This window comes from Bos taurus, chromosome 26 (genome assembly GCF_002263795.3).
Source record: "Bos taurus isolate L1 Dominette 01449 registration number 42190680 breed Hereford chromosome 26, ARS-UCD2.0, whole genome shotgun sequence".
NCBI lineage: Eukaryota > Metazoa > Chordata > Mammalia > Artiodactyla > Bovidae > Bos > Bos taurus.
Window position 1 is genome coordinate 2,111,349 of NC_037353.1, and position 8,100 is coordinate 2,119,448.

Genomic DNA, 8,100 nt, shown 5'->3' on the forward strand with positions numbered 1-8,100 from the left:
CAGAGAAAACGCTTACTCACAGTTTTTTATGTTAAGAGTAGTTTTTTTTTTCTTTTTTCAGATGGTCTTTATCAAGCTGAGGGAGTCCTTTATCATTTCTCATTTCCTGAAAACTATTATGAATGAATTTTGTATTTTATTGAGCTATTTTCCTACATCTATTGATATGATGATATGGTCTTTCTTTTTTAATCTGCTGATTTGCTGAAGTACATTGATTAGTTTTGGAATATTTAATTAACTTTCTATACATGAAATCAATCCTACTTGATCATGGTATGCAACTCCTCTTCTATATTAATGAATTAAATATACTGATATTTTCTTAAGTACTTTTGGGCTTCCCTGATAGCTCAAATGGTAAAGAATCTGCCTGCAATACAGGAGACCCCAGCTCAATTCTTGGGTCAGGAAGATCTGCTGGAGAAGGGATAGGTTTCCCACTCCAGTATTCTTGGATTTCCCTGGTGGCTCAGCTGGTAAAGAATCCACCTGCAATATAGGAGACCTGAGTTCAGTCCCTGTGTTAGGAAGATCTCCTGGAGAAGGGAAAGGCTACCCACACCAGTATTCTGGCCTGGAGAATTCCATGGACTATATAGTCTATGGGATTGCAAAGAGTCAGACATGACTGAGAGACTTTCACTTCATTTTGTGTCTAAATTCATGAGAAACATCAGGGTATGTGTGTGTCTCTCTGTGTGTATCTCTGTGGGTAGTTTAAAATGAAAAATAAAAACATTAGAGAGTGTAAGATGATGAATTAAATGATACAATATACTTACTATTAGCAAGGTGAAAAGGCAGCCTTCAGAATGGGAGAAAATAATAGCAAATGAAGCAACAGACAAACAACTAATCTCAAAAATATACAAGCAACTCCTACAGCTCAACTCCAGAAAAATAAATGACCCAATCAAAAAATGGGCCAAAGAACTAAATAGACATTTCTCCAAAGAAGACATACAGATGGCTAACAAACACATGAAAAGATACTCAACATCACTCATTATCAGAGAAATGCAAATCAAAACCACTATGAGGTACCATTTCACGCCAGTCAGAATGGCTGTGATCCATAAGTCTACAAGCAATAAATGCTGGAGAGGGTGTGGAGAAAAGAGAACTCTCTTACACTGTTGGTGGGAATGCAAACTACTACAGCCACTATGGAGAACAGTGTGGAGATTCCTTAAAAAACTGGAAATAGAACTGCCTTATGATCCAGCAATCGCACTGCTGGGCATACACACTGAGGAAACCAGAAGGGAAAGAGACACGTGTACCCCAATGTTCATCGCAGCACTGTTTATAATAGCCAGGACATGGAAGCAACCTAGATACCCATCAGCAGATGAATGGATAAGAAAGCAGTGGTGCATATACACAATGGAGTATTCCTCAGCCATTAAAAAGAATACATTTGAATAAGTTCTAATGAGATAGATGAAACTGGAGCCTATTATACAGAGTGAAGTAAGCCAGAAAGAAAAACACCAATACAGTATACTAACACATATATATGGAATTTAGAAAGATGGTAACAATAACCCTGTATACGAGACAGCAAAAGAGACACTGATGTATAGATCAGTCTTATGGACTCTGTGGGAGAGGGAGAGGGTGGGGAGATTTGGGAGAATAGCAGTGAAACATGTATAATATCATGTATGAAACGAGTCGCCAGTCCAGGCTCGATGCATGATACTGGATGCTTGGGGCTGGTGCACTGGGACGACCCAGAAGGAGGGTATGGGGAGAGGGGAGGGAGGGAGGTTCAGGATGGGGAGTGTGGGTGTGCCTGTGGTGGATTCATTTCGATGTTTGGCAAAGCTAGTACAATATTGTGGAGTTTAAAAAAAAAAAAAAAGACTCCTCAGACTGTTATAAGAACACTTGTATTGGTATAGAATGAAAGATAGAAAGCTAGCAGTGAAACAATTTGGAGGATGCTGTAGTGGTTGGAGAGTGTGTGGTAGAGCAAGTGTAGATAGTTTTCACTTTAGAAATGAGTAAGAAGCACAATTAGTTCCTAGATCTTAGTCTCCAAATACAACCTTTTAACAAATGAAATAAAGTCTCCTTGGAGAAATATCTGAACTTCATAAGAATGAGGTGAACTTGAAATATCTTGTGGTATTTAATAGAAATTAAGAACAGATTCAAAATATAGTGAAGACATATTAGAAAGATGCCATCTTGAAATAGTTTACATAGGCCAAATACAGTATAATTAGAACATGAAAAAAACAATGACAATACTACAGTACACAAACTGAATAAAAGGAATACACAAGTCCATTGTGAATATAATAAAACAATAAGTAAACAAATATGGGAAAAGGAAATATCTTTAGAATGTCAGTTAACAAACACCATATGCCTGAGAAGTTTAATACCCATTCATTCACTGACAGCAGACTTGTGTGCTACCAGTGGATAACTCCATGGAACAAAGCTCTTACAGAACTAATTTTCTCATTATTATGAAGTGTTAGCAGGAAGATTGCATAACAATAAATTTTAGCTCTTATTTTCTCTTTCCACTTTTTCTTGACAGCAGTGTGTGGAATGGGGGAGAAATTCCTTCTATAGGAAGTGATTTTTTTCAACACAAAACTTTTGAATCATTGAAGTTTTCTAATAATAAATTGTAGTAAACCTTAATGATTGTCCACTGTTAATTTTCTTAAAAAATTGCATCTGTTTGGATCAGTTCCTTTATAGTTTCTCTTTCTAAATTTGTTAATTATCAATATAAAATTCTTTCTGAGGAAGCATTAGGTTTACAATATTGAATTTATTGACAAAAATCAATACAGATAATCTAATTTTGTGTAATGTACTTTTGTAGTTTTAATAATTATAAGAAACAAGTTGTTATGTCAAGGCAGAAATTGATGAGGCAAATATTTTGTAATAAGATTTTATTATTATGGATTATTTTGTACTATTATGTAATTTGTTTATTTCATTACATCTTGGCAAACACATAAAATTAATTTTCTTAGCAGTTTCTCAAGAATGACTGTGCTGGTCCTGTAAGAGTTTCTAGGGAATTGTTTACTGTAATTGTTCTATTAATTAATTTATAAACATTTATTTTCAAAGACTTCTCCACTTAACAAGTCATAGCATAGATGTTCTACCCAAGCAAAGGGAGGTGGTAATAATGATAAATTTACAGTCAACACAGTTCCTTCTAATTTAAGGTTTCTCTCAATGATCATATTAGTGTATTAGAAATACTCATTACTGGAAGCATGTTAGTAAAGCATATTGTTTATAAATGCAGTAGAATTTTATTTGAGTTTTGCAGGATTCCAGAAGTGAAATAGCTGGCTAAACTATAGCACTTATCATCTGGTATTTCACCACTGACTTTCCCATTTTTCATTAATAAATATTTGCTATACTTTCACATTTAGGGCAAATTATTTGCAAAATTGCTCTAACTATTTAAAAACTTTATTATTACCACTTAATTATTTTCTACATTTTAGAACATGTTCTAATGCCACCATATGAGAGAGATTTTAGAAGAGCTATAAGTTTTGTCTATGTAAATGACAAGTTTGCCATATTCTTTCTTTACTCTCACTGTTCTATACTGCTAGCAAAATAAACAACTTGATAAATTAGGAAGTGCAGACAAAGATTTATTGAACTTATTTATTAATAAGTAGACCAGGCACCCAGCTGCTTATTATTGTATTAAAATGCATTTTCTACCTCAAGGGAAAAGCTTATTGCAAGTAAGATTGAAATAGTTTTGAAAATACAGGGAAACGGTGCTATAGCTGCAGTTTTCAAATGTGTTAGAGTAGATTATTTTCAATAAAAAATGGTTAAAATGCAGATTTAAGAGACAGATTCAGTAGCTCTGAGACCTTCATTTTGTATGTATGTCTTGGACTAAATGGTCTCTTGGCCTCTATGAATATTAGCATTTCTAATTTTGAAATGCTATTTTTGAATTTTGAATTTTGAATAATAAATTTTGAAATTTATGTTTCTTGTTAAACTTTAGAATCATTCTGCTTAAGCCTAGAAGCAATTATCTACTTGATGATTGCAATTTGATAAAGTCAACTCAAAATAGCAAACTTTATGGAAAACCTGTTATAAGCAAGGAATAATAAAGAAATGCCTTTATGAATTAGGTCAGTGATATTATTAAATCTGAATTACTGGACCTGGACAAGATCTTAGGGAGTATGTCATAGAAAACCTTCTTGCTGGTCTTGTGGGGTTGGCCTTTGTTCTCTCAGGAGATGGTCTTTAAAGCTCAGAACGGGACTTCTCTGTCTTTTGAACCAGCAACCAACTCTCTCATATTTGGGACTGAAGCACCAAGCACAAGCCCAAACTCTAGGAATCCAAATTTTTTTTAAATAGTGCAATTAAAAGTAAATGGAGATCAAATAAGTCTTGTTCACCTGGTGTGGTTACTGTTGAATGTACCAGATGGTGCCCTGAACCTAAACTTGACATGGAATGAAAAAAAATTCACACATATGCCACAGTTATTTACCTATGTTTGTCCTTTAAGTAGGACAGATTTCAGAGAATTCAGGGCAATGATCAGGCTACTAGTAACTCAGGGGACCAAATAGTGCCCACAAACACAACACTGTCTACCTGTTTCTAATTTTCAGTAGTTTGGAAGTGTGATGAGGAAGAAGAAAGGAGGTTATTCTCTAATCACTCCTTTCTCTGGTCACCCTTCAAATTACCCACCCCCAGCACTGGCCTCCCCAGTCAGAGGTCCAGGAATCCTACTTTCATTTCCATCCCCCTTTCTTTCTGCAAGAACCAGCTCTGTGGCTTTAACTTAGAATTTGAGTCTATCTTTGTGATAAAAAATCAATATATCTGGAGTCTGTTTTCTTTTTATGTGCTAACTGATTTTTGGATCTTTAGAAACCTACAGATTTATGATTACCAAGATGTACAGAATAGAAAAGACAAATCATAAATGTGGGGACACATATAGAGAGAAGTTGTATGTCCTTATTTTTGTATTTTCGGACATAGAATGTACAAAGCACTGCAGGTGTTTAGTTTAGAGACAACTTGGTTGGGGGAAAAACTATGAGAATCTCCTCTCTTCCGAAAAGGGGAAGAGAAAGAGGGAGGAGAGAAACGCTGGCCAGAAACAAGAATTTTCACAGAAGAATTATAAAGCAGTGGTTGGGGAGGGCGTGGAAATTTCCCATCTCCTGATGCTCCTTGCATAAACATCCTTGGGAGAACTTGTCTCTGACATTCAGCGACTATCTGTTGACTAGTCTCATGGAACATCACTCCTAGAACGTCATACAGAGCTTGAAGTAAGGGAAAAATATTAGAACTAGAGGGGTTGCAGTTGCTAATCTTGCCATAGTAATTAAACAACTGAAAGAATGTTTCAGTAAGAAACTTGTTAATAGGCCAGGTTCTATAGAGTGATATTTTGTAGTCAGTAATTTACCTCCAGGAGATTAAATAACAGGTGTCCTGATATTTAGGGCATGTTTTATAAAATACTCCTGAGAGTTTCAGAAAAGTCACAGTTAAGGAAAATGTGTTTTTCTTCAAGGGCATATTCGATCCTTGTTACTAAATGCTTAATTTCAATATTTAACACTCTACTTTCAGAGTTGATTTGTGTTTAAAAAACAAATGTAGAAAGCTCTGTTTCTGTAAAAAACAAATTTGATTATTGTACACAACTACCACTCTCTCCATGTACTTGGTACAACATATATATCATCTTGTCATTCAGGTGGATTTATAAGAGATATGCATGCGTGCTCAGTCCACTAAGTCATGTCCAACTCTTTGCAACACCATGGATTGTAGCCCCCCACGCTCCTCTGTTTACAGAATTTCCCAAGGCAAGAATACTGGGATGGGTTGTCATTTCCTCCTCCAGGGGATCTTCCCAACCCAGGGATCAAACCCATGTATCCTGCATTGGCAGGTGTGGTTGTTTGTTTGTTTTACCATGGAGCCACCAGGGAAATCCATAAGAGATTAGCTTCTCCTTTATTCATACAAAATGATGGCCAAGGGAATACATTTGAATTCCAATAAATCTGAGTCAAATCCTTAGTTGAGTGATTTCAGGCCATTTACTTAGCTGTTTAGGGCCTCATTTGCAGATGGAAATTCGAATCCTATGTATGTGTGTGTATGTGTGCGTGCGTGCATGCGTACGCTCATGCTCAGCCCTGTCATACTCTTTGCAGCCCCATGGACTATAGCCTCCAAGCTACTCTGTCCTTGGGATTTTCCAGGCAAGAATACTGGAAAATCACCATTTTCTCCTCCAGGGGATCTTCCCAACCCAGGGGTCAAACTTGAATATCCTGTGTCTCCTGCATTGCAGGTGGATTCTTTACCTGCTGAGACATCAGGAGGAAGCCCCATTCCCATGTAAAGCTAGCTGGGAATAATGAGTGAGTACTCATCTTATAGTTGTAAGAATTAAATGAAATGTTTTAAGTTAACATTAGCTACCATTATTATTAACTGTGTGGATTAGAACTCATTAAGTGTTGGAGGTAAGATAAAAATTCGGTAGTCTGGCTTGATACCTTGGTCTCATAACCACTACATCATTCTCTATATATGACATACAATGGATATTCAGAGAAGAATGGGTAAAATGAAAGAGGAAGATGCTTTTGCTCATTGAAGTATCAAAGATCATCTTAGAGACAGGATCATTTAGTTTCTTAAAATGTTTATTGTATGTGAGTGTGCTAAGTCACTTCAGTCGTGTCCACCTCTTTGTGACTCTATGGACTATAGCCTGCCAGGCTCCTCTGTCCATGGGATTCTTCAGGCAAAAATACTGGAGTAGATTACCATGGTCTCCTCCAGGGGATCTTCTTGACCAGAGATCAAACTCTTCTCTCTTACATCTTCTGCAGCATTGGCAGGCAGGTTCTTTATCACTAGCACCACCAGGAAAGCCCAAAAATGTTTACTAAAACATTAAAAATTTGGAGGCTATGCAGGGAAAATGGAGGACAGGAAGGTGGCAGAGCAGTGAACTGGGGCCACCAGAGGATCTAAAGAAGAAGCAGGAAAATCTGGGAAAGCTAAGACTGTTTCTTCCACTAATGGAGGGGGAAATACCAGCCATAGGGCTGAGAAACAATAAGCAGAAGAAGCTGAAGACCTCCCACCAAAGCCTACTAAGATTTCCAAGTTTGAGTTTACCAAACTTGGAGGTAGTTGGCAGTCTACCAACTTAGTAGGTAGTCAGATGACAAAGAAAACCCTATCCATTGAACTTGGTTTAATTAAGCCCACTTACTCCAAAAACTATTTTGGTAGCAGCAGCTTAAATGAGGATGAAAATAACGAACAAGAGGGAATGCCTCCAGAGGCAAAGATGAGGATGAGGCCTACTGGATGGGATACACGAACATCAGCAGGAGCAAATTCCATCAATAAAGAACATGGGTTTTCTGATAATTAGAAGATATGGAAGTGAAATATAAAATCTCATCTTAGAAATGTCCATGATCAAAATGATTAAATCATGTGTTTTGAAAATGGGGCATGGGCTGGGTGTAAAGGTAAAAGGAACACTTTCCTTTTTTAAAGAATGGCATTAGACTCTTTGGAGCAGTGTTTTTTTTTTTTTTTTTAAAGACTGAATGGTATACTAATAAATGAGAATTTGAAATTAGAGGTAATTTATGTTTTATATACAAATTTTAAGACATTTACTAATTTTGTAGTTTCATGTGATTAGTTTCCAAAGTTAATAGATAATTTAAAAACTTAGAAATGTTATCTTTCTAAGAATTGTATATTTTTAGACATAACTATTAGCACATTAAGAGGGAAGCAAAAAGTTGCCTTTTTAAAATGTAAGCAATTGCTCTAACTTAACTCCTGTGTTAACCAATGCTGTCTGGCTCCCAGGAACAAATACAGAAAGAAGAGAATATTGTATTGGGAGGAAAATGGTACTAAACTGAGAAAATACATTAGATAAAATTAAAATATAGCTCTTTTTTTCCCCTAATGGCATTTGTTTTGTTTCAAATCATCAGAGACTATTTATTGCATTGCTATCAGTGGATACAAATGTGTACC

General features: G+C 36.1%; 1 pseudogene; it reads left to right on the top strand.

Moving 5' to 3' along the window:
- Window positions 1–7,042: 7,042 nt before the first annotated feature.
- On the top strand, window positions 7,043–7,534 carry LOC112444528 (PEST proteolytic signal-containing nuclear protein-like; annotated as a pseudogene).
- Window positions 7,535–8,100: the final 566 nt, after the last annotated feature.